We start from the raw sequence: 25545 nt of genomic DNA, 5'->3' as shown, positions 1-25545 counted from the left end.
ACACATTATACATCAAGCACATAAATGTAGTTGGAGCATTAGTTAAGCCAAATGGAGCTACAACAAACTCATAATGCCCATACCTAGTCTGAAAAGTTGTCTTGTAAATCTCCTCCTCTTTGATGTGTACCTGGTGATATACGGATCTCAAATCAATCTTGGAGAACACTGCTGCTCCCTTCAACTGATCAAACAAGTCATCAATCCTCGGTAACAAATATTTTTTCATGATAGTCACTTTATTCAACTACTTGTAATCAATGCATAATCTGAGAGTACCATCCTTCTTCTTCATAAACAATATCAGTGCACCCCATGGTGATACACTTAGCCTAATGTATCCTTTGTCCAACATTTTCTTCAATTGTAAATTTAACTCTACCAACTCAAGTGTGCTCATCCTATAAGGTGATTTTTATGTTGGAGCTACCTGTGCCACTAACTCAATAGAAACATTTACCTCCCGTTGAGGTAACAACTTTGAATTGTCCCTGAGAAATACATCCTTGAATTGTTGTAAAATTGGGTACCTGCTCAAGACATCTACATCCTCAACTTCCTTACCCTTATCACTAGAAATATGCACTACAAATAACATACACCCTTTCCTATGGCTACGCTTTGCTTGCATAGTTGTTACCATCATAACTGATGTGGATTTCTTCTTTCCATGTAAGACTCTTGGTTCCCCATTGTCATCAACACACTCAATAACTTTTTCATAACAATCCCACTTGGTTCTATGAAGATACAACTAATCCATGCCCAACAACATATTGTATGATCCTAACGGTAATACATTGAAATGTGTTGCGGTAGGCATACCAATCAAATTAAATGCAAAATCTCTTAACCAATGATGAACTCGCTTCTTCGTACTTGTAGCAAAATCCACTAACCAACACTCTGCATGCAATTCCTTACTCAAACCACACTTATCCACCAAGTCAGGACTAACATATCTATAATTAGGTCTAGGGTCAATCAAAATAGAAATAGATTGATCATAAAGCTTACCATTCATCTCAATGATAGATGTCTGATGGTCTACTTGTTTGTTATCCAACACTGCATAAATACGAGGAATACTCGGACCAACATCCCTAATAGTTTGTGCCTCCTGCACACTATATATATTAGGCATGCCACTCTGGTACTGTGGACAATCCCTCCTGCAATGATCCCCTCCACAAGTCCAATACTGCACGGGATCCTTATCCTGCTCCTCATATCGGTGTCCCTATCCTCTATCAGATGCATTGAACCTCTTAGGTGGTGCAACATTCTCTTTATTACTTGAATCCTGAGCTCTTGCTTGCTTCTTGTCCCATTTTCCTTTGTTCTATGCATTACCTCTCCAATATGGCTTAGTCTCATCTCTGCACTTCAATTATTCATAGCAATGCCTTAGATTTTGGATGGCCTCCTCTAATGATGTACGCTCATTGAACTCAATCCTATCTTTGAATGCAACTAGTAATCAATTAATGAACCTTTGAATTTTGGCCTTCTCCTCTGTGAGATAAGGCACATACCTCAGTAACTCCAAGAACCTGCTAGTATACTCATCATCTGTCATGGATCCCATATCTAGCTCATAAAATTCTTTTGCCCTGTCATCAAAGTATCTCTCTGACAAATACTTCTTCTTGAATATCCACTCAAACTCACTCCAAGGCAATTCTTCTCCATGAATGCATCTGAAATTCTTCACATCTTCCCACCAAATTTTTGTTTTACCTTTGAGGCTAAATGTAGCCACTCTAGCTTTCATGTTCTCTGAATAGTCATGCATCTTGAAGAACTTCCTCATGCCAAGAAACCATGCCTTTGAATCCTGTGGTTTCTTCATATCTCCATCAAAAGTATGTGGCTTTCCTTTCTTAAACTCATCCGAAAAATATCACCTATCAATCATCCTGTAAGATTGGTAACAATGGCGATCATGTGCCTATCTAAATCAGAACTAGAATAATACATGTGTTTATGCCCTCTCCTATTGGGAGTGTACAACAATCTCCCATCTCTGACTATGTCATCTTTATTTGACCTATGACCACGATGCAATCTGCTACCATATGCCCCATTAGTTATATCCACCTTCTCATAGCTAATATGATGTGGTCCCTATCATTGCAAGTCTGACAAACTCTGAAGTATTACTACATTTACCTCTGCTTGTTTCTCATGTGCCTGCATGATTATGTCATTATCTACCTTAAAACTCCTTATTTATTCCTAGAAGCTTCACAGTGTAACTACCAAATTAGAAGAGTTCCAAGCACGATACTACTCTTATAATTCATAGGGAGAGTCTTTGTAGTCAACCATCTTTCTAGCCATTTGATATTTCTTCCTACAAGGTATATCATCTCAACTAAAACAAATCAAAACAAACCAACGTACCTTAGTATAGCCTGGGGAGGATACCTTGTCTGAAAGATCAACAAATCAGTGTGATACATGTATGACATAATAATGACAACATATAGAAATAATACACATAAGAATATGACCATGCAACCATCATTTTAGCTAGGGTCCAGTCATCAATGCATGACATTAACAACCTCATGCATGACAACAACCATTTCATCACTGTACACTTGACCACATGCAAACATGAACATGCATATGAAATGTGTAACCAACTACACATATGATCAAGCATAAACTAACAACGCTTAAAACCAAACCTACAAGAATGATACATGCAACTAAGCATACAAGAATGTAACCAAATGTACGAGAATGTAATCAAACTTACAATAATGATGCATGTAAGTGACATAAATCAACATGTAACCATTCATACACTCACGATGATTCACTCCAAAATAACAACATCAAATTCCACATGACGACATCATCACAACCATGATCAACATCATGAAAATGCAAAAATCACATGAAATGCAAGTGTAAGAGACACACATGCAATGTAGGTTTTAACCCCGTACAGAAATTACTTGCATACGAATTCTAAAACACAAAATAAACAATGCGAGAGCATAACACATAAAACACATATACACAGAGATTTTCCCCAAGATCCCAAAACCGAGACTACCAGCTTGATTTTTCATTATGTTTATTTCAATGTTATAATACATATTTATACATGTCGAAGCATCCAATACCATGGACCGAAAACCATCGCGTCCAAAAACATGTGCAAAAATCATGCACAAAACCATAGGTGGGTCCGCCCAACCTAACATAGGGTCCAAAACCAAAATTTTCCAGGGCGCTGCCCTGGACCCCATAAAGTGGGGTTACGGGTACGCCTCAAACCCCTTGTGACCCCCCCCCCCCCCCTGCTACATAATTGGCACAACGAAGGGGGGCTCTGCTCCCCTCTAACCCCACGATTAACTATGTGGGCTAGTCGTGGAAAGAATATAACACAACCCAACATTCTCCCACTTGTTTTCTTTCCACAAGGGGCCACAAGAGAGCTTATTCATTTTTCCATCCCTGAAATGCCCATTGTCTCTCTACACCAAGAGAACTTCTCAGAGCTCACAAATTTTTTCAATGCATCTGCAATATTCTTCAAAGTGTCCACCCTTACCAGCAACACCTTTTTATCTTCTATCATATCCCTCACAAAGTGATATTGAACATCAATGTGCTTTGTCTTTGAATGATATGTGGGGTTCTTTGCCAAGAAAATTGCACTTTGGCTGTCACAGTTTATCCTTATAGCTCCATGTACTAACCCCATACTTGAACACAATCTCTACAACCAAACTGCTTGTTTGCTTGCATTAGTGGCTGCCATGTATTCTCCCTCGGTAGTTGATAGTGCCACTACAGATTGTTTCTTACTCATCCAACTAACTGCACCTCTAAATAGGTTAAATGCATACCCACTTGTAGATCTTCTCTAATCCAGATCTCCAGCCCAGTCTGCATCAAAAAAGCCATGAATATCCAACATTCTGTCCATTCCTAATCTTCCTTCGTAGCATAAACCATAATCACTAGTGCCACGCAAATACCTGAAAACTGCTTCACTGTTGTCCAGTGCTCCTTCCCTGGTTTTGAGATAAACTTGCTCAATACTCCCACTGTATGTGCAATGTCTGGTCTAATAAAAACCATTGCATACATCAGGCTACCGACTGCACTTGCATATGGAACGCGTGACATGTCCTCTTCCTCTTCTTATGTCTTGGGACACTGTTCAGCAGATAACCTCACACCTACAAGAATAGGAACCTTCATCGATTTACTATCCTGCGTATTAAACCTCTGCAGTATTGTCTTGACATACTTCCTCTGGTTTAACCAAAGCTTCCTCTTTACCTGATCTCTTTTAATTTCCATGCCCAAAATATAGTTTGCAGCACCAAGGTCTTTCATGTCGAATTTGGAGAACAATTGGGTCTTCAAATCCTGGATAATTTCTTTGTCATTTCCAACCAACAACATATCATCCACATACAAGACCAGATAAATAACACGATCACCAATTAATTTAAAATACACACAGTGATCTTCTTTGCTTCTAGTGAAGCCAAGTCCTCGTATAAATGTATCAAATTTCTAATACCACATCCTTGGTGACTGTTTTAACCCATACAGAGACCTCTTTAACTTGCATACTAGTTTTTTCTTACACTTCACCACAAAGCCTTCAGGTTGCTTCATGTATATTTCCTCTTCCAGATCCTCGTGAGGAAATGTTGTCTTCACATCCATTTGTTCTACCTCAAAATCAGAAGCAGCAACAACAAATAAAAGTAATCTAATAGAAGTTACCTTGGCAACAAGAGAAAAAATATCACCAAAATCAATTCCTGACACCTGGGAATAACCTTTTGCTACCAACCGAGCTTTGTATTTCTCCACCTTTCCTTTTGCATTTGTCTTCTTCTTGAACACCCATTTTCTGCCAATGGGTTTCCTTCCAGCTGGCAACTCCACCAGATCCCAAGCCTCATTTTTTTGCAAAGATGTCATTTCATCAACCATGGCCTCTTTCCAGAGTTTTCCATCCTCTGAATCCACTGCTTCCTTCATAGTTTTGGGATCATCATCAGTGATAGACAAAGTAAAATTTGAACATAAAGTAGATGGACTATACCATTCTGGTTGCCTTCTTTCTCGAACTGATCTTCTCACAGCCAGAGTTTGTGGCTCTTCATCTTCTAATTCCTCCTCTGCTATAGAGTCTGATTCTTCCTCCTTTAGCTCAAACTTTATCTTCTCAGGTTCCTTTGGTTGGAATTCATGTTTAATAACATATTTCACCTCTCTGAACACCACATCTCGGCTGTACACAACCTTCCTTGTTACTGGGTTCCAAAGCTTATAACCCTTTAAACCATCCTTATACCCAATAAAGATGCACTTTTCAGATTTACTATCCAACTTGGTTCTTTTATCCTTTGGAACATGTACATATGCATCACATCAAAATACCCTTAGATGTGAAAGAGAGGGTTTCTTACCAGTCCATACCTCTTGCAGAGACTTATCCTCCAACGCTGATGAAGGTGACCTATTGACCAAGTAACATGCAGTATCCATTGCCTTTGCGCATAATTTATGTCCTAACCCGGCACCACTGAGCATATGCTTCTTTCCCTTTCCATCAACGTCTTGTTCATTCTTTCTGCAACTCCATTTTGTTGAGGTGTATATGGAGTAGTCTTCTACCGTGATATACCACACTTCTTATAGAATTCTTCAAATTCCTTGCTGCAAAACTCTTCACCATTATCTGTCCTCATCACCTTTATCTTCTTCTCTGTCTAGTTTTCCACCAGAGCCTTAAATTCTTTAAACCTGTCAAAGACTTTGAATTTCTTCTTAAGGAAATATATCCATGTATTACTTGAGAAGTCATATATAAATGATACATAGTACACAAACTTACCCAGTGATAGAACCTTCACAGGTCCAAACACATCACTGTGCACAAGCCCTAATATCTATTTCACCCTCTTACGACTAGAGGGGAAACTCACCCGATTCTGCTTCCCGTATAAACAATTTTCATATAAATCAAAATCCAGAGAGCTATTACTCATACCTTCTACCATACCTTTACCATGAAGTATTCGAAGACCCTTCTCTCCAATATGTCCAAGCCTTTAATGCCATAGCATGGTCTTCTCTCCAGCGACCACTAGATTTTCTACTCCACTTTCAGGAACCATAGAACTATTGCACCCATCAATAACAATGCTACCTTGCAGCTTGTACAGAGTTCCAACCCGAACTCCCCACATCAATACTAGTGTTCCCCGAACCATTTTGCAGGTAACTGTTTTTACACCTGCATCATCCAACTTGCTTACAGAAATCAAATTTCTGGCTAATGTAAGAATATGTAGAACAACTGGAAGCATTCTAACCCTTCCACCTTGCAACTTCAACTTTACTTTTTCGCGACCAATGACTCTAGCCTTCCTGTCATCCCCCAAGAAGACATCACCACCATCATATTTCTCATACTCGCAGAACCACTCTCTATGGGGAGTGAAGTGAAAGGATGCACCTGAGTCAATCAACCATGCCTCATGATCTACATGTGTACTTGAAGAAGCCAAGTACACATCCCCATCTTCATCTAGGTCGTTTTCGCCTCTACAGAAGGAGCCTCATCAGATCTCTTTCCTTTGTCAGGATCTTTAGATTTATAGTCCCTTTTAAAGTGGCCTTCCTTTCCGCATTTCCAGCACACCACCTTTATAGGTTTTCCTGGAGATTTAGATCTCCCTCTAAATTTATATCTCCCACTCAATGACTTATTTTTGTTTCTGTTATGGGACCATCCTCGTACAAACAAGGCATCACCATTCTGGCTCTCCATATTTTTCCGTCTCATCTCCTCCGTCAGCAAGGCTAAGACTATTTCATCAAATTGCAAGGCAGTTGCATTGCTACCTATTGTAAAAACCAAACTATCCCATGAATTTGGTAGAGAACATAATAAACTGATGCACTTATCTTCATCTGAAATTTTAATATCAACAGATGCTAACTGACTTACCACAGTATTAAATGCATTCAGATGCTCTGTCACCGAGTCTCCATCTTTCATCCTCAGGTTATACAGTTTTTTTCGCAGGAAAAGTTTATTCACGAGAGACGTATATTGGTACAAAGTCCCTAACTTGTCCCACAAAGCCTTCGTCGTAGCTTCCCCTGATACATTCAACAATACTGAATCTGAGACACACAATCGTATTGTGCTCTTTGCCTTCCGATCCAACTTCTTCCATTCTTCATCGGACACTCCCATTGGTTTAGTACCTGGATCGACCGCGATCCACTGATCTTTATCCACCAATAGATCCTCCATCTTGATTTTCCACAACTCAAAACTCTGACTATTAAATTTCTTGATCTCTATCTTTCCACTGCTCGCCATCTTCTTTCACCACCAGAATTGATCTCGCAGATCTCCCACTGAACAGGGTCTACCATAGGCCCGAGCGAAACCCCTCAGCAACAAAGGCGTCCCCTTGAAGCCAAAACAGCTTTGATACCAAATGTAGGTTTTAATCCCATACAAAAATTACCTGCATACGAATTCTAAAACACAGAAAATAACAAAGCGAGAGCAAAACACATAAAACACATATACACAGAGATTTTCCCCTGGATCCCAAAACCGGGACTACCAGCTTGATTTTTCATTATGTTCCTTTCAATGTTATAATACATATCTATACATGCCAAAGCATCCAATACCACAGACCGAAAACTATCGCGTCCAAAAACATGTGCGAAAATCATGCACAAAACCATAGGTGGGTCCGCCTAACCTAACATAGGGTCCAAAACCAAAATTTTCCTGGGCACTGCCCAGACCCCATAAAGTGGGGTTACGAGTATGCCTCAAACCCCCTCTGACCCCCCCCCCCCCCTTCCACCCCTGCTACACAATCAGTACAACGAAGGGGGGCTCTACCCCCCTCTAACCCCCCCATTAACCATGTGGGCTAGTTGTGGAAAGAATATAACACAACCCAACATGCAACAAACATGCATGCATCACCAATACATAGCCCATCTAGTCTAAGGGGTCAACCATGCTTTAATACCACTTTGTAACACCCTCTTCCCACATCTACCCAAGAAACAAACTAGTCGGGGTAAACATGCCACGAGAGGCCACTATGATATGATTAGACCTCCTAGGTCATGTTAAGGAAGTGGAACCGACAGTAACACACCATACAGACATTCACATTGGGCTCAGGACCCTCAACAACCAATCCAACACTTCATGAAGCTTTTCCTTGGGTCCCACTAAACTCTTGGACAACTTAACCCTGAGTCACTCTCATGCTATGGGCCTCCTGCACACTACATATATTAGGCCTGCCACTCTGGTACTATGGACAGTCCCTCCTGCAATGATCTCCTCCTCAAGTCCAAGACCACATGGACTACTTATTCTACTCCTCAGATCAGTTTCCTTGTCCTTTATTAAATGCATTGAACCTCTTAAGTGGTGCAACATTCTCTTTATTACCTGAATCCTGAGCTCTTGCTCGCTTCTTGTCCCAATTTCCTTTGTTCTTTGCATTACCTCTCCAATATGGCTTAGTCTTTTCTCTGCACTTCAATTATTCATGGCAATGCCTTAGATTTTGGATGGCCTCCTCTAATGATCTAGGTTCATCAAACTCAATCCTATCTTTGAATGCAACCAGTAATCCCTTAATGAACCTTTGAATTTTGGCCTTCTCCTCCATGAGATAAGGCATATACCTCAATAACTCCAAGAACCTACTAGTGTACTCATCATCTATCATGGATCCCATATTTAGCTCATAAAATTGTTTTGCCCTGTCATCAAAGTATCTCTCTGACAAATACTTATTCTTGAATATCCGCTCAAACTCACTCCAAGGAAATTCTTCTCCATGAATGCATCTAACGTTCTTCACATCTTCCCACCAAATTTCTACTTTACCTTTGAGGTTGAATGTAGCCACTCTAGCTTTCATGTTATCTGAATAGTCATGCAACCTGATGAACTTTCTCATGCCAAGAAACCATGCCTCTGCATCCTTTGGTTTCTTCATCTCTTCATCAAAAGTAGGTGGCTTTCCTTTATTAAACTCATCTGAAAAATATCCCTTATAATTCCTCCCGTAAGATTGGTAACGATGAGAATCATGTGCCTATCTGAATTAGAACTAGAATAATATCTGTGCCTACACCCTCTCCTATCTAGAGTGTCCAAGAATCTCCCATATCTAACTGTATCATCTCTATCTAACCTATGACCACCATGCAATATACTACCATACACCCCATTATTTATATCCTCCTTCTCATAGCTAATATGATGTGGTCCCTGTCGCTGCAAATCTGACAAACTCTAAAGTATTACTGCATTTACCTTTGCTTGTTTCTCCTATGCATGCATGATTGTGTCGTTATCTGCCTTAGAACTCCTTATTTATTCCGAAAATCTTCACAGTGTAACTACCAAATCAGAAGAGTTCCCAACACCATACTACTCTTATAATTCATAGGGATAGCCTTTGTAGTCAGCCATATTTCTAGCCATTTGATATTTTTTCTTGCAAGGTATATTATGTCAGCTAAAACAAATCAAAATAAACCAATGTACCTTAGTATAGTCTGGGGAGGATACATTGTGTGAAAGATCAACAAATCAGTTTCATATATGTATGGCATAATCATGACAACATATAGAAACAATACACATAAGCATATGACCATGCAACCATCATTTTAGCTAGGGACCAGTCATCAATGCATGACATTAACAACCACATACTACAACCTCATGCATTATAACAACCATTTCATCATTGTACACTTGACCACATGCAAACATGAACATGCATATGAAATGTGTAACCAACTACACATATGCATAAACACATATGATCAAGCATAAACTAAAAACACTTAATACCAAAGCTACAAGAATGATACATGCAACTAAGCATACAAGAATGTAACCAAACATACGAGAATATAACCAAACATATGAGAATGTAACCAAACGTGAAATAATGATGCATGTAAGTGACATAAATCAACATGTAACCATTCATACACTCACGATGATTCACTCCACAATAACAACATCAAATTCCACATGACGACATCACCACAACCATGATCAACATCATGCAAATGCAACAATCACATAAAATGCAAGTGTAAGAGACACACATGCAACAGACATGCATGCATGACCAATACATAGCCCATCCAGTCCGAGGGGTGAACCATGCTTTGTTACCACTTTTTAATACCCTCCTCCCACATCTACCCAAGCAACCAGCGAGTTGGGGTAAACATGTGATGAGAGGCCACTATGATATGATTTGACCTCCTAAATCACGTTAAGGAAGTGGAACCAACAGAAACACACCATACAGACATTCAACATTGGGCTCAGGACCCTCAGGAACCAATCCAACACTTCATGAAGCTTTCCCTTGGGTCCCACTAAACTTTTGGATAACTTAACCCCTAGTCACTCTCATGCTATGGGCATGACAGTGTCTAGGGACCTTTGGACACTCTCATAGGCCTACCTGCCAGCGTTCACGAACTCTTTTTGTTAGTGTTCTGCCAATGTCCCTGGGAAGCCACATTTTTTGGCCCAGAGCCCAAGTCACCACCCAGAACTTCATGTTACCTTTAAAACAATAAATTAAGAAGGAAATGAAAGTGAAAAATCAATCACTTGAATGAGACCTTAACTAGACCCGTACTACCCATGATAGGCATTTTGTCAAACATATCACAAATATGTAAACTATGGGTGTAAATAACTAATCTGAGTATAGGGGTCTCATACTTAGGTGAGAATTGCGAAGCAACATTGATGCCTCAACACATCAACTGTCATTCCATCCATTAGGTCATAGATACATTAATCATTCAATTACAAGTAAAAACATGATGAGAGTCATACATAGTTGTTGTCATAAAACACGTACATAACCAACATAATAGCAACAAAAATACCAATGAAAGTACAACCATATAGACCACAGATAATCCATCAAAATGCTCATAGAGGTAGAAGGAGAAATAACCTTTCATTAATGATGCAAAATCTAAACTCGGGATGGGATTTCCATATTCCACCCGACCATAGAATGGTTGAGCCAAATCTCTCTTCATCCATTCACCCTGTGCTATATTCCAAGCAAGAATGTCAGATCTCATAGAACACATCAATCAAAACACATCCAGGGCTTGGAGAGGCCATCCACCTCAACCCATAAAATAGTGATTCGACCTCAAATCTGCCTCCATCCCAACCCTCTAGGGCTCTAGAGAATCTGTTCCAACCAAGGCTCCAGGATTAGTAACTCTACCCACAGTTATCGTCAAGCTCCAGAGTGTTTTTCCAACCAAGGCTCTAGGACTAGTAACTCAACCCAAAGCATTTTTACAACCAAGGCTACGGGATTAGTAACTCAACCCAAGTTGTTACAAGGCTCCACGAACTAGTAACTCAACCCAAGCTAAGGAAACATGAGAACCAACCAAAACAAAACAAGGAAATAAACCCACAAACTCCATGGTTATCCAAGAAATGGAAAGGCAAGGCACTCAACTGTCGATCCAGGAAATCCTCCATGCCAGTGGTAGATCATGACCAAGAATCCACATGCATGTACCATGCATGCCAAAACTAGTGAAGAAAACATACATGAAAATCGGTAACTACAAGCAAATCTAATGTAGTTGATGATCCTGATTCCCTCTTATGCTCTCATACTCTTCCTTTTCCTTCTTTCTACAAGAATCCAAGTACGCCACACCCTCCAAGAGTGCTCCAAGAAAACTCTAAGTCTCCAAGAGTATGAGAGACAGAGAGAGAATAATGAGAGAGAGCTCTAACACTGAACTGGCAAAAGGTTACAAATTGATCCTCATATCCTTTTTATGAATGAGGCCTTTATTTTCTTCATTTTCCATTATTTTCCTCCTCACATGCAACATGTGACCTTTCACCTCCTTTTTCTCCTAATTTCCATTATTTTCTTAAATAGATGTACCAAAAATGCCATTTTTTCTTTCTAAAGCCATTGCCTTTGCCAATTTCCTTTGCCATAAACAATCTAAAGTGATCCCCAACACTAATATTTTTCCCAACATACAACTTGGAATAAGTGTCTCATCATCCATGGTTATTATTTTGTCTTTATTAACTTTTATTACATGGAATTTTCACCGACGTTGTTACTATCCCACCCTCCATCCCTCTCTCTCTCCCCTTATCCTTCCTCCCTTTCCACCACCCGCTCACTCTCTCCCTCCTCCTCCCTCTCTCTCTTCCCCCCATCCCTCTCTCTCTCCGTACTGTGATCCCTCCCTCCCTCCTTCTGTCCCTTCCTCCCTCCCTCTCTCTACTTCCTCTCTTCCCCCCTCTCTCCCATGTGTCTCTCCCTCCCTCCCTCCTTGCCTCCGTCCCTCCATTCCTCTCTCTCCTTCCTCTCTTCCCCACTCTCTCCCTCTCTCTCTCCCTCCATCGCTCCCTCTCTCTCTCTCCTTCCCTCTCTCCCTCTCCTTCCTCCCTTCCCCCCTCTCTCTCCTTCTCTCCTCTATCTCTCTCTCTCTCTCCTTCCTCCCCTTCCCCCCTTTCTATCTACCTCTCCTTCCTCGCTTCCCCCCCTCTTCCTCTCCTCTCTCTCTCTCTCTCTCTCTCTCTCTCTCTCTCTCCTTCTCCCTTTCTCTCCCTCTATCTCTCTCTCTTCCTACCTCCCTCACCCTCTCTCTCTCTCTCCCCCCTCTCTCTCCTTCTCTCCTCTCTCTCTCTCCCTTCCTCTCCCCGCCTCCCTCTCTCTCCCCCCTCCCTCTCTCTATCTCTCTCTACCTCTCCGCCCTCCAAGGAAAATTTTAAGGATGGAAAATTTTCTTGAAATTTAAAACATTGGCGAATCTCACTAATCCCTAATATGAAAATTATAAATGTTTATTGATATATTTGTAAAATTAATCAAATTTATAATTATTTTATATATAGTCTCTCTATAATGTTGGCGATTTTTAAGGTAAAATAATTTTATATTATAAAATTTGGGCGAATCATCTTTTATAAAATTGGAAATTGGCGAATCTTTTTTGTGGAAAAATCATGGAAAATTAGCCCACTGGGCGAACATTAGCCCCTAAAATTTTCCATGCCGCCCTCCCTCTCTCTCTCTACCTCTCCTTCCTCCCTTCCCCCCTCTCTCTCCCCCTTTCCCCCTCTCTCCCTCCCTTCCCCCCTCTCTCCTTCCACCCTCCCCCCTCTCTCTCCTTCTCTCATCTTTCTCTCTCTTTCTTTCTACCTCTCCCCCCTCCCTCTCTCTCTACCTCTCCTTCCTCCCTTCCCCCCCTCTCTCTCTACCTCTCCTTCCTCTCTTCCCCCCTCTCTCTCTCCCTACCGTTCCTCCCCCCCTCTCTCACTCTCTCCTTCCCTCTGTCCCTCTCCCCTCTCTCTCTCCCTCCATTCCTCCCCCACATCTCTCTCCCTCTCCCACCTCTCTCTCCTTCCCTCTCCCCCCTCTCTCTCCTTCCCTCTCTACCTCCCCTCTCTCTCCTTCCCTGCCCCTCTCTCTCTCCTTCTGTCCCTCCCCCCCCTCTCTCTCTCTCCCCCTCTCCTTCCTCCCTTTCCCCCTCTCTCTCTCTTTCTCTCCCCTCTCTCTCTCTCCCTTCCTCTCCCCCATCCCCCTCCCTCTCCCCCCCCTCTCCCCCCCCTCTCTCTCTCTACCTCTTCCCCCTCCCTCTCTCTCTCTCTACCTCTCCCCTCTCCCTCTCTGTCTCTACCTCTCCTTCCTCCCTTCCCCCCTCTCTCTCTACCTATCCTTCCTCTCTTCCCCCCTCTCTCTTCATCCCTTCCTCCCCCACCTCTCTCTCTCTCTCATTCCCTCTGTCCCCCCTCTCTCTCTCTCTCTTCCCTCCCTCTGTACTTCCCTCCCCCCCTCTATCTCCTTCCTCCCTCCCCCTCTCTCTCCTTCTCTCCTCTCTCTCTCTCTACCTCTCTCCCCCCCTCTCTCTACCTCTCCCCCCCCTCTCTCTCTACCTCTTCTTCCTCCCTCCCTGTCACGCCCCTACACCTACGGTAGTCTTCCAACCGCTTGTAGCAAGGTGCGACACCACCGAACGCATTCTTTTCACCAATACTAACATTCGTGGACTACGCCTACTTTCACATTAACATACTTAGCTTGTGTTTCGCAACTAAGTAAAAGCAATTATCCTTTATACTTAATGAAGCCCATACTCATTCATTATCATCATGCAATTAAACCGAGAACAACAATTGCAACAAGTATAAAGGGGAGGGGCAACTCCCCGTAATGTGAGTCTGCCCGACAATATATTATATCAGTTTTTCAATAATACAATCATCAAGTATACTTGGCAAAACTCCAAGTCTATACTTAGAATATTTTACAACCAAGGCATAGAACAACCTTTTACAATCATGTGCACCCTTGCACAAAGAGAAGTGCTCACCCGAGCCACTTATACCTCTCTACCAAGTCCTGCACAAATCTGCATCCAAACTGAACCCCGGCACGCTTGCCTTCACCTTACCCGGCACAAGAATAACCAAAACTGCACCTAGATAGCATGCGCATGAGATATGTGCATCTCCCTATCTCCCTTGCGCAGATTTTACCCCTCCTATGCGTAGATGATATGAGAGTTTGATGATGAACAAATGAGTCTCAAACTCCACTAATATATATGAAACCTTGCGCAAGTTTCAAGGGGTGTGCAGCCCTATGGCCGACCCCCAAAGCTGCCAACGCACGCCCACAAGTAACTCTATTACAAGTCGGCTTTCATTCATCTTTTAACATCGCATATATGTATATGCTCAACACTTAGTCACATAAGTGTTCTCCATAACGTCGCATTATGTTGTCGCATTTCCTCCGCACAAGTGTCGCACCCGTCGCACATTTCCTCCGCGCGCCCGTGCGCCCGCCCGCGTGCCCGCTCTCGTGCATGACTCGCCGGTGCCCGTCGCACTTATCTCCCGAAGGCCTTACACTCCCCCCCCTCCCCCCCCCTCTACCTCTCCTTCCTCTCTTCCCCCCTCTCTCTCCCTGCCTTCCTCCCCCACCTCCCCCACCTCTCTCCCCCTCCCTTCCTCCCCCACCTCTCTCCCTCCCTCTCTCCCCTTCCCTCCCCCTCTCTCTCCTTTCCTCCCCCTCCCCTTTCTCTCTCCTTCCCTACATCCCTCCCCTCTCTCTCTCCTTCCCTTCCTCCCTCCTCTCTCCTTCCCTTCCTCTCCCCTCTCTCCTTCCCTTCCTCCCCCTCTCTCTCTCTACCCCTCTCTCCTCCCTCTCTCTCATTCTCTCCCCCTCTTCTTCCTCCCTCCCCCCCCTCTCTCTCTCCTTCCTCTCTTCCCCCCCTCTCTCTCCCTGTCTTCCTCCCCTTCCTCCCCCACCTCTCTCCCTCCCTCTCTCTCCTTCTGTCCCTCTCTCCTTTCTCTCTCCTTCCCTCCATCCCTCCCCTCTCTCTCTCCTTCCCTTCCTCCCCCCTCTCCTTCCCTCCGTCCCTCCTCTCTCTCTCTCTCTCTCTCTCTCTCTCTCTCTCTCCTTCCTTCCCTTCCTCCCCCCTCTCTCTCTCTACCCCTCTCTCCTCCCTCTCTCTCATTCTCTCCCCCTCTCCTTCCTCCCTCTCTCCCTCTCTCCCCCCCCTCTTCTTCCTCCCTTTCCCCCCTCTTTCCTTCTCTCGTCTCTCTCTCCCCCTCTCCTTCCTCCCTTTCCCCCTCTCTCTCTTCCTCTCCTCTCTCTATCTTTATCTTCTTCCCTCTCCCTCTCTCCCCCTTTCTCTCTCTCCTTCCCCCAACCCCTCTATATGTCTTTGTCCACTCTTGCTCCCTATTCATCTTTGCCTCTATATTTTATTCTTGCTCTCACTCTCCACCTCTCTCCTAATATTTGTGCCTCCCTTCCATTCTACCCATCTCTCCCATTTGCACCACCTCCCTTCCCTACTCTTTGTCCCTCTTGCACTATCTTCCTCTCTCTCTCTCATCATACCTTCTCTATTCTTCACTGCTACACTTCTCTCCTCCTAACTCCCTATCCCACATCTCTCACCCCTTTCTCTCTCTATATATATCAATATAGTCATATCTCCTTCATACTCGCATTCTCTTCCCTCCCTCATTCCCCTTCAAAACATTCACCCAAGACCCCTTACACACTTGTCCTTTCCACACATCTAATTTTTATTATAAAAAAAAAAAAGGTAATTACAAACTTTTAAAAACCTAATTCAAATCAATTTTATATAAAAATAAATAAATATCTTTGCATCTTGTTAAAAATAAAAAATAACTAATAACAATATAAACATAATTGACTTAATTTAATTAAAATCCTTACTAACCTAGTTACTCATCTCCAAAATATCACTAACTTAGAATAAAGATATCGCGTCGTGGAATTATATTTAACAAAAACGATATCCAAGAGATTTAGAAAGTAGTTCAAAGAAATGATTACAAAATAAGTTAAACCTATAAAACACGGAGCGGAACGCTAACTTGTTCAAGAATCAAACCCACCCAGTCCACGTCCAAAACCTACTGCACAAAATGGGCGAGAAATTTGAATTATCCAATGCTTCTTTATCAATATTAAATTAACCCCGATGCTTTCCAAAAGCTTTTTGATTTGAGTTCTGTGATAATTCATTAATCGGGCCTAGACATTTAATTGCACTAGGTGGTATAAATTTTCATGGCGGAAAATTTCCAATTATAAAAAATTGTAAAAGCAGTGTGGTAGGGTTTAATATGTAACTATGATTTTAATTGGAGTAAAAGTTTAAATTACTTTTGTAATTCGTTTTATGATGAGAAATAAAAATTTTAAAGATTAAAAATTGTAATTTACGGTTAAAGTATAATTTAATGTTACTTTTTTAAAAAGGTTATTTTAGAATTTTTTTAACTGTCTTGCGTTAAGTAAACAAGATGATTTAATTTATATTTATAAAAAATAATTAATAATAATATATTATTTATTAATAATTAAATTAAACTATAACACATTATATATATTTTATAAATTGATAAATTTACCATGTATTTAAACTTTTTTTTGTGTTATATATATTTTATAAATTGATAAATTTACCATGTATTTAAACTTTTTTTTAAAGAATGGTTGAACATTAAAAAAAGAGGGTGAATAATTTTTTTTAAATGAAACGAAAAAAAATATGTGGCTATTTATTTTTTTATTAGAAAAAAACACCAAATGGAACAACACACAGAGATAGATCATTAAGGAAAGTCTTCATTATTTTTACTATAAAATTTATGACAAACCTTAATATTATAATATAACAAATAATGCATAACTTCATGACCATCTTTTATGATATATAGTTTTGTTATGACCTCTTATTTATCCAAACAAAACCACCAATAAACATATAAAAAAAGAAAATCCAAATAAAAAAGTGAATAATACAAGAACAAATCCTCAGCCAACTCAAAAGAATGCCCTTAGCAAACCTCAAAGAACTCCCAATGTTATAGCAATGGAGAATGGTAAGTAAATCCCAAAAAGAACCTCAAAAGATTGTTGTAACTACACTCTAGTAATGGAAATTGGGCAAACATTAAAAGAGGTAATTGTAAACAAATTAGTAGAAAAACAGAGTCACTTAACTCATGGGAAATTTGTAGTGCCCAAATGACTATATAGTGTTGGGATACAATGAAACAGAAAAAGACATATGGAGACAACCGGCCAGCTATTAAATATAATCCGGTCACTTATGGATGCAAAATAACGTAACAAAAATTACCTAAAAATTTTCAAAACAACCCCTCATAAATTTAATTTATCCTAAATTTACAAACAAAATATTTCTAAAAACCATACTATTCAAAAACAAAATATATATATATATATATATATATATATATATATATATATTCAAAAATCTTAGTCAAATAACTATATAAAATACTAAATAACAGACAGATCTATAAGAAATTTTATTTGAAATAAAATACTGATTCATACTAAATTTCATTTAAGCGGCCATAACGGAAAATCACTGCAACAATATTATCTTAATTCATTATAAATATCCTTTCACTTGATACATTGTTTGAGATGGCTTTCATGACATGCATATTCAATCTCAGTTTATTGAAAAATATGTTTCTGCTACAAAAGTGCAATACTCAAACATGGGTGGGGAACTACCTTCCACCGGAAATTAATACTCAAAAGAACAACACAACAGGGCAGTCATCCTTCATTGAAGTAATGCAAGGTACACAGAGACAGAAAGGCAAGGTCAGGCGATTTTACGATATCTATGAAGTTCTTTATTAGTTTGGGGTGAGTTTCACTAAGAGAAATCAAATCTCTAGACCGAATGTCGAGTTGGTAAATACAAACAGACGAGATCCTCTGTTGAATGGGTGCGAAGAAAAAATATATAGAAATAATACACATCTTTGCAACTTACCTGTGAAATCAAGAGAAGGAAACAGCAGATAGCCATGGAATATGTTGCATTCTTGAACGTTTATCATATCCAACACTGATTCGACGTCCTCCATGTCCCCAGGAAGTCCCTCTGAGGTGGTTTCAAACACAACTTCCACAGAAGACTGTGACTCCCTGCTAGACAACTTCTACAGAAATCTCTGACTCTGAAGTGGTTCAACCTCTGCTCAGCGTCAGTTTAACCCAACGAACCCTTGCAGTCGATTGACTTGGCGGCTTTTCGATGGGATTGATGTTGTGATGCTTTTTAGATCTTCCCATGGAGCTGTTTGAACATGATGCTGATACAACTATTTAACAATTCAATGCCTGTGATTATTGGATGCTTTTTAAAGTTACAAAAAAACGAAGCGTGGTGGCTCAACGGTTATCTTACCAATTCAACGGATAGATTATTCGCTTGAATGTAACGTTGTAATGTTTTGCAACATGATGATTTGATGTGTTTCAAATTTTCAAGAAACCGTTTAAATCCGGTGACTCGACAATTATCATACCAATCCAACGGATAGATTATTCGTTTGAATGCTAGACGTTGTAATGTTCTTCAACGTGATGATTTAATACGTTCCAGTTTGAAATTCAAGAAACCGTTTAAATTTGATGACTCGACAACTATCTTACCAATTGAATGGATAAGTTGTTTTGGAAGAAACCGTTTAAACTTGATGACTCAACAATGCAGTTGTCTATAACCCGATTTTTTGAAAGTTTTTTCGGCGGGTTTTTCTGTCGAAATCCGGTAGGAATTTATTGGAATCACAAGTTTATAGCTAGTTTCTGCACAATGAAACCGTCTCAGGGGTTTTCTAAGGTGCTAAATCCAAATATGCAGTTAAAAAACCATTTTAACTGCAACAAATCAAGATTTAACCTCAATTTCTTCCACCGGATTCCGTCACCAAAATCTCCAAAAAAATCGATTACAGACAACTCCCTCAACAATTATCTTACCAATTCAAGTTTCGAAATATAGATTATTTGTTTGAATTTGACGTCCTAATGTTCTTCAACGTTCCATCGAAATGGTTGAACTTTGAACATTACAAAGTTTTCATGCATTACAATATCTCTTTGAATCAACGACTCACACTGATCTTATACTTCAATATTTCTATGTTTTCTCAAAATATTTAAATGGGTGAATGATGTGTAAGTTTATGAATAATTTTATGAATCCAAAATGAAATTTAATGGTTAAGTTGGGAAATGTGTAAAAGCTTAATATTTTACAACTGAGAATTAATAAATTATTTACATTTTATCAACATATTATAGTTCATGGCATATTTATATTCTTAATTATATGCATAATTAGTATAGCGTTTAATGGTATGGATTTATTATTAATGATAATATTAATATATATTAATAAATATATAACTAACAAAATCACATTAAAAATATTAATGTGATTGATATAAAGAGAAAGTTTTATTCATATTTACTATTAATAAATATTAAAAAAATAAAAAATATTAAAAACAACTATTACAATAAAAATATTATTATAATTAACAATAATGATTAACTTATATTAATTATTATTTAACATTAAATATAATTTATAAATATTTAATTTTAAATTATATAATATAAATTAATTTTTTAATAATAATATTTATTTGATAATAATAGTAATAATAATCTGAATAACCATCATTATATTATTTTAAAATAATTATAATAATTTTTAATTGATTATTAAATCATTAATTATCAAACTATAAATTATTTATTATTAATTTATATGATTATTAATAATTTATTATGAATTAAGTATTAATTATTAATTACTTATTATTTATTAATTATTTATTAATTTATAATTATAAATCCAATGAATAACATTATACTTTACGAATATGAACTTTTAGATTAATAAATACAAGGAATTTATAATAAAAATTTAAGGGATTATAGATCGATGAAAATAATATTAAACCCAATGGACCAATATTATAAACTCAAGGTATATAATCCCTAAGATAAATATTATAAACAATCATTTTTTACCATGGTTGATTTTCATATTAAGACAATCCTTGTCACAATGCGACATTGGATCATGGTCAATTTTCATATTGAGAAAATATTTGTCCCAATGTGACATTGGACCATGGTTGACCATGACTATAAACCCAATGGATTTATATTAAACCCAAAGATTAATATTATAAACCCTATGAATAATTGTATATCATATGAATATGATCTCTTGGATTAATAAACCCAGGGGATTCATATTATAGCCGCATGGGAATAATAAACCCAAGAGAATACTATTAAACCAAATGTATAAATATTATAAACTCAAGCGGTTTATATTAAACCCTAAGATTAATATTATAATCCTATAAATAATATTAAACCTTATGGAATAATAAACCCAGGGGATTAATACTAAAAACCAAAGGGATTATAAACCCAAGGGAATAATAAATCCAAGGGATTAATACTAAAAACCCAAGGAATTAGAAACCCAAAGAAATAATATTAAACCCTAGGGATCATTATTATGAACCCAAGGTATATAAACCCTAAGATAAATATTATAAACCCTAAAATAAACATGGTTGACCAAATTACCATTGTTGATTACCATAGTGAAACAATCTTAAGATTGTCTTAATATGAAAATCGAGCATGGTCAACCATGGTAGCCATGGTTCAATGTCGCATTGTGATAATATTTGTCTCAATATGAAAATCAACAATGGTAAAACATGGTCAACCATGTTTATTTTACCGTTTATAATATTTATGTTAGGGTTTATCTACATTGGGTTTGTAATATTAATCCCTTGGGTTTAATATTATTCAATTGGGTTTATATTCCCTTGAGTTTTTAGCGTTAATCCTTTGGGTTTATTATTCCCTTGGATTTATAATATCAATCCTCAGGTGTATTAATCTAAGGGTTCATATTCCTAGGGTATAATATTGTTCATAGAGTTTATAATATCAATCCATTGGGTATATTAATCTAAGGGTTCATATTCTTAGGGTATAATATTATTCATAGGCTTCATATTAATCTCTTAGGTTCAATATAAATCATGGTCAACCAAGGGTTTGTATACCTTGGATTTACAGTATTAGTCCCTTGGGTTTAATATTATTCTCTTTGGTTTATAATACCTTGGGGTTTTAGTATTAACCCCTTGGGTTTATAATACCAATCCCTTGGGTTTATTAATCTAAGGATTCATATTCCTAGGGTATAATATTATTCATAGGGTTTATAATATTAATCTTAGGATTTAATATCTATTGGGTTTATAATCATGGTAAATCATGGTCAACCATCTTTATTTTAGATTTTATAATATTTATCATAGCGTTTATATACATTGGGATTATAATATTAATTCCTTGGGTTTAATACTATTCCTTTTGGTTTAATAATAAAAATCTAAGGAATTATAAACCCTATGGAATAATATTAAACTCTAGGCATTAATATTAATCCTTTGGGTTTATAATATAAATCCCTTGGGTATATTAATCTAAGGGTTCATACTCTTAAGGTATAATATTATTCATAGGGTTTATAATATCAATCCCTTGAGTATATTAATCTAAGGGTTCATAATCCTAAGGTATAATATTATTCATAGGGTTTATAATATTAATCGCTTAGGTTCAATATAAATCATGGTCAACCAATGGTTTATATACCTTGGATTTATAATATTAGTCCATTGGGTTTATAATACCTTGGAGTTTTAGTATTAACCTCTTGGGTTTATTATTCTCTTGGTTTTATAATATGAGTCCCCTTGGGTTTATTAATCTAAGGGTTCATATTTCTACGGTTCCACATTTACTAATTGTAGAAATTAAGTTGTATATTTTCAACTACTCGTGAAGTTTTAAAGTAAATCACAAGACACATATCTACACTACTACTTTATGAACATTAATTCACAATTTAGAACAAAAATATCAGACATGCAAGAATGAATAATACATATGCAACGAGTATTTTTATCTGGGGAAATAAATTTACTAAAAACCCCGATGCTTCTTGGATTAATCAAATGAAATAGAGATGTGTTATAACTTCTTTACTCAACTGAGCTCACCCTACAAGTGCACAACCTATCTCTCTGCTCACTAAAGGCCTCTGGCCCAGACTTAGTCAAGTTTTGCCTCGGCTTTAGCTCCTATTTCTTTGTGTTGTTCCTTGAAGAATTAACTCCTTATTTAGGAAACTCCCCCAATTGAATTGCACACTTCCTTTAGGTTGATCATTTGACTGAATGCAACACCAGTACACTCAAGACTAGTTTACAACTAATGTTACATTTCCTTGGAATATCCACCTCAACTGGGTAATGAATTCTCTGCATGCACTAGATATTTTAGGTCGATTGATCAGTTAACTAGATGATCACTGAGTTTGACTTAAGTCCTACTGCTTAACTGTCCTTCCACTAGTTCCTCCAAAGGTTGGAACTAGTTCAACTAGAAACAACCTGACATAATCGACCTTGATTACTACAAATTAGCAATCACACATGCAGAACTGAACTCTAACTCCTCCAACTTGAACTTATTGAGTAAACTAAGTGACACAATCCATGTCATGCAAGTGAGCATCATCCAAGTTGTCTTCTGATGTGGAAATTCAAATTTTCTCAATTTAATGAATGCAAAATCAAATTAAGAATTTCTTGCTACATTTTTCAACACTCCCTCTCAGCAAGAAATGGATTATCAACCACTCCTATCCTACACCTGTGGAACTCAAACTTCCCTCTTGACAAGGTATTTGTCAAAATATCAGTATTTCTCCTTTGTCGGAATGTAATGAAACAACATTATCTGCCTCTGCACACAATCCTGTAAATTGTGATACCGGATATCTATATGCTTGGATCGATTATGAAAAATAGGATTTTCAAAGATTTCGGTGCAACTATTATTGTCATAGTAGATCACAATTGGATCCATCATCTGACCAAACAATCCAACATATATCTTTCTCATCGAGATCGACTCACATGCTACTTGGCTGGTAGCCATGTATTCTTCTTCTGTTGAGCTGAGTGCCACAAATCTTTGCTTCTTGTTGTACCAAGAAACCACTGTGGACCCAACAATGAAAATTACACCTGATGTAATCTTTCGATCTGATGGACTTCCCTCCCAATTTGCATATGTGAAGCCACATAACTTCACTCCCTTTGTCCGTATATAACATATTCCAAAATGGTTAGTGCCTCTGATGTACCATATAACATGCTTAGTTTCCCTCCAAAATAATTTGGTTAGCCTAACCATAGCTTGGCTCAGTTCGCTGACTGCATAGAACATATCTAGTCATGTGTTCACAAGATACATTATTGAACCCACCAACTATCTGTGAACAGTATCATCCACTTCCTTACCTGAAGCGGCATCCTCTTTCCTCCAGTTGGTCGCTAGAGGTGTCTTTATGGGTTTGCAACTCTTCATGCGGAACCTCTAAAGTATCTCATTGGCATACTTTACCTGAGAGACAAACAATTCCCCATCACCTTTCCATACTTCCAATCCGAGGAGGTAGTGCATTGACCCATGTCCTTCACTTAAAACTCTCTTGCTAGGTCCTTCTTGCAATATCTAATCAACTATTCATCACTAGCTAAAATCAAGTCATCAACATATAAGAACAATTTACCTTCTACCCAAATATGATAGAGTTTTGCATCCTCTTCAGTTTTGGTGAAGCCCAAACTACTAAGATAGCTATCCATCCTGGTGAACCAAAACCGGGGTGCTTTCTTAAGAATTTACAATGCTTGCTTGAGTCTGCGTGCATGAGACTCTCGATCAAAATTCTCTAAGCCTTTTGGTTGCTTGATGTACACCTCCTCCTCAATAACTCCATTGAGGAATGTTGTTTTCACATCCATTTGGTGGATCTTCCACCCAATCTGTGTAGTCAGAGTAAGAATAGATCTAATGGATGAGTACCTTGCTATAGGATAAAATGTCTCCTTATAGTCAATCCCCTCAACTTAAGAGTATCCCTTGGCCACGAATTTGACCTTGTAATTTTCTATGCTTCCATCTGCTGCATGCTTTACCTTGAAGATCCATCTTGAACCCACAACTGATTTATATGATGGTTTTGGTACCACTCCCCAAACATTTTTATTTACAATGGATTTGTATTCCTCCACCATTTCATCAACCCATATGAGTTTCTCTATTTCTTCCTCAAAAGAAGATGGCTAAGTCTCTACAAGATCATCCACTAGAACCATGTAACTAGTGTACTGAACTGGTGACCTTATCTTCCTGTGATAATTTGAAGGAGCACCCACATTCTCACTCACATCTTACACAAGTCTCTTAGCTTCCCTGGTCCTTTTCATACCTTCGTTATGCTTGAGTGGTTATCTCTACTCCCTTCTCCTCAAGTTGTGGATTCTTCGCAACTTCTTGAGGTTCCTCCCTTGGAGCTAAACACTCCTCTTCTAGTGGGATCTGAAGCTCCCTCTCAGGAGAGAATCACATGGCTTTGTCTTCATCAAATTTCACATCCTTTCACACAATTTTCATTCTGAGGGATGACAAGTACACATGGTAGTTGTGGGGAGTTTATGTGTAACCCACAAATACCCCCAATTATGTTGTTAGCTCTAACTTCTTCCTTGATTCTTTGGAGACATGACAGTAAAAAGAGGCTCCAAAAATATTGAAGTGCGACACATCTGAATTCCTCCCCAAGAAAGCCTCCTCTGGTGCAATCATGCCAACAATCTGATGAAGACTCTGGTTCTGCAAATAGATTGTTGTGTTTCATACCTTCGCCCACAAATGCATAGATAGGCCTTGCTAATGCAACATCTCCCTCGTTACTCCAATAATGCTACGGTTCTTCCTCTCAGACACCCCATTCTATTGTGGGTTGTGCGGTGTTGTCAACTCTCGTGAAATTCCTTCTTTTGCACAAAGTTTTTTAAATTCATTCGACATGTATTCAACTCCATTATCACTCATGAGATCCTTTGCCTTCTTTCCCATTTATTTCTCA

The sequence above is a fragment of the Pinus tabuliformis genome, chromosome X (assembly GCF_031772625.1).
Source record: "Pinus tabuliformis cultivar Carrire ecotype Pingquan chromosome X, CPIR1, whole genome shotgun sequence".
NCBI lineage: Eukaryota > Viridiplantae > Streptophyta > Pinopsida > Pinales > Pinaceae > Pinus > Pinus tabuliformis.
The sequence above is the reverse complement of the archived record's forward strand: the minus strand, read 5'-3'. Positions refer to the sequence as shown.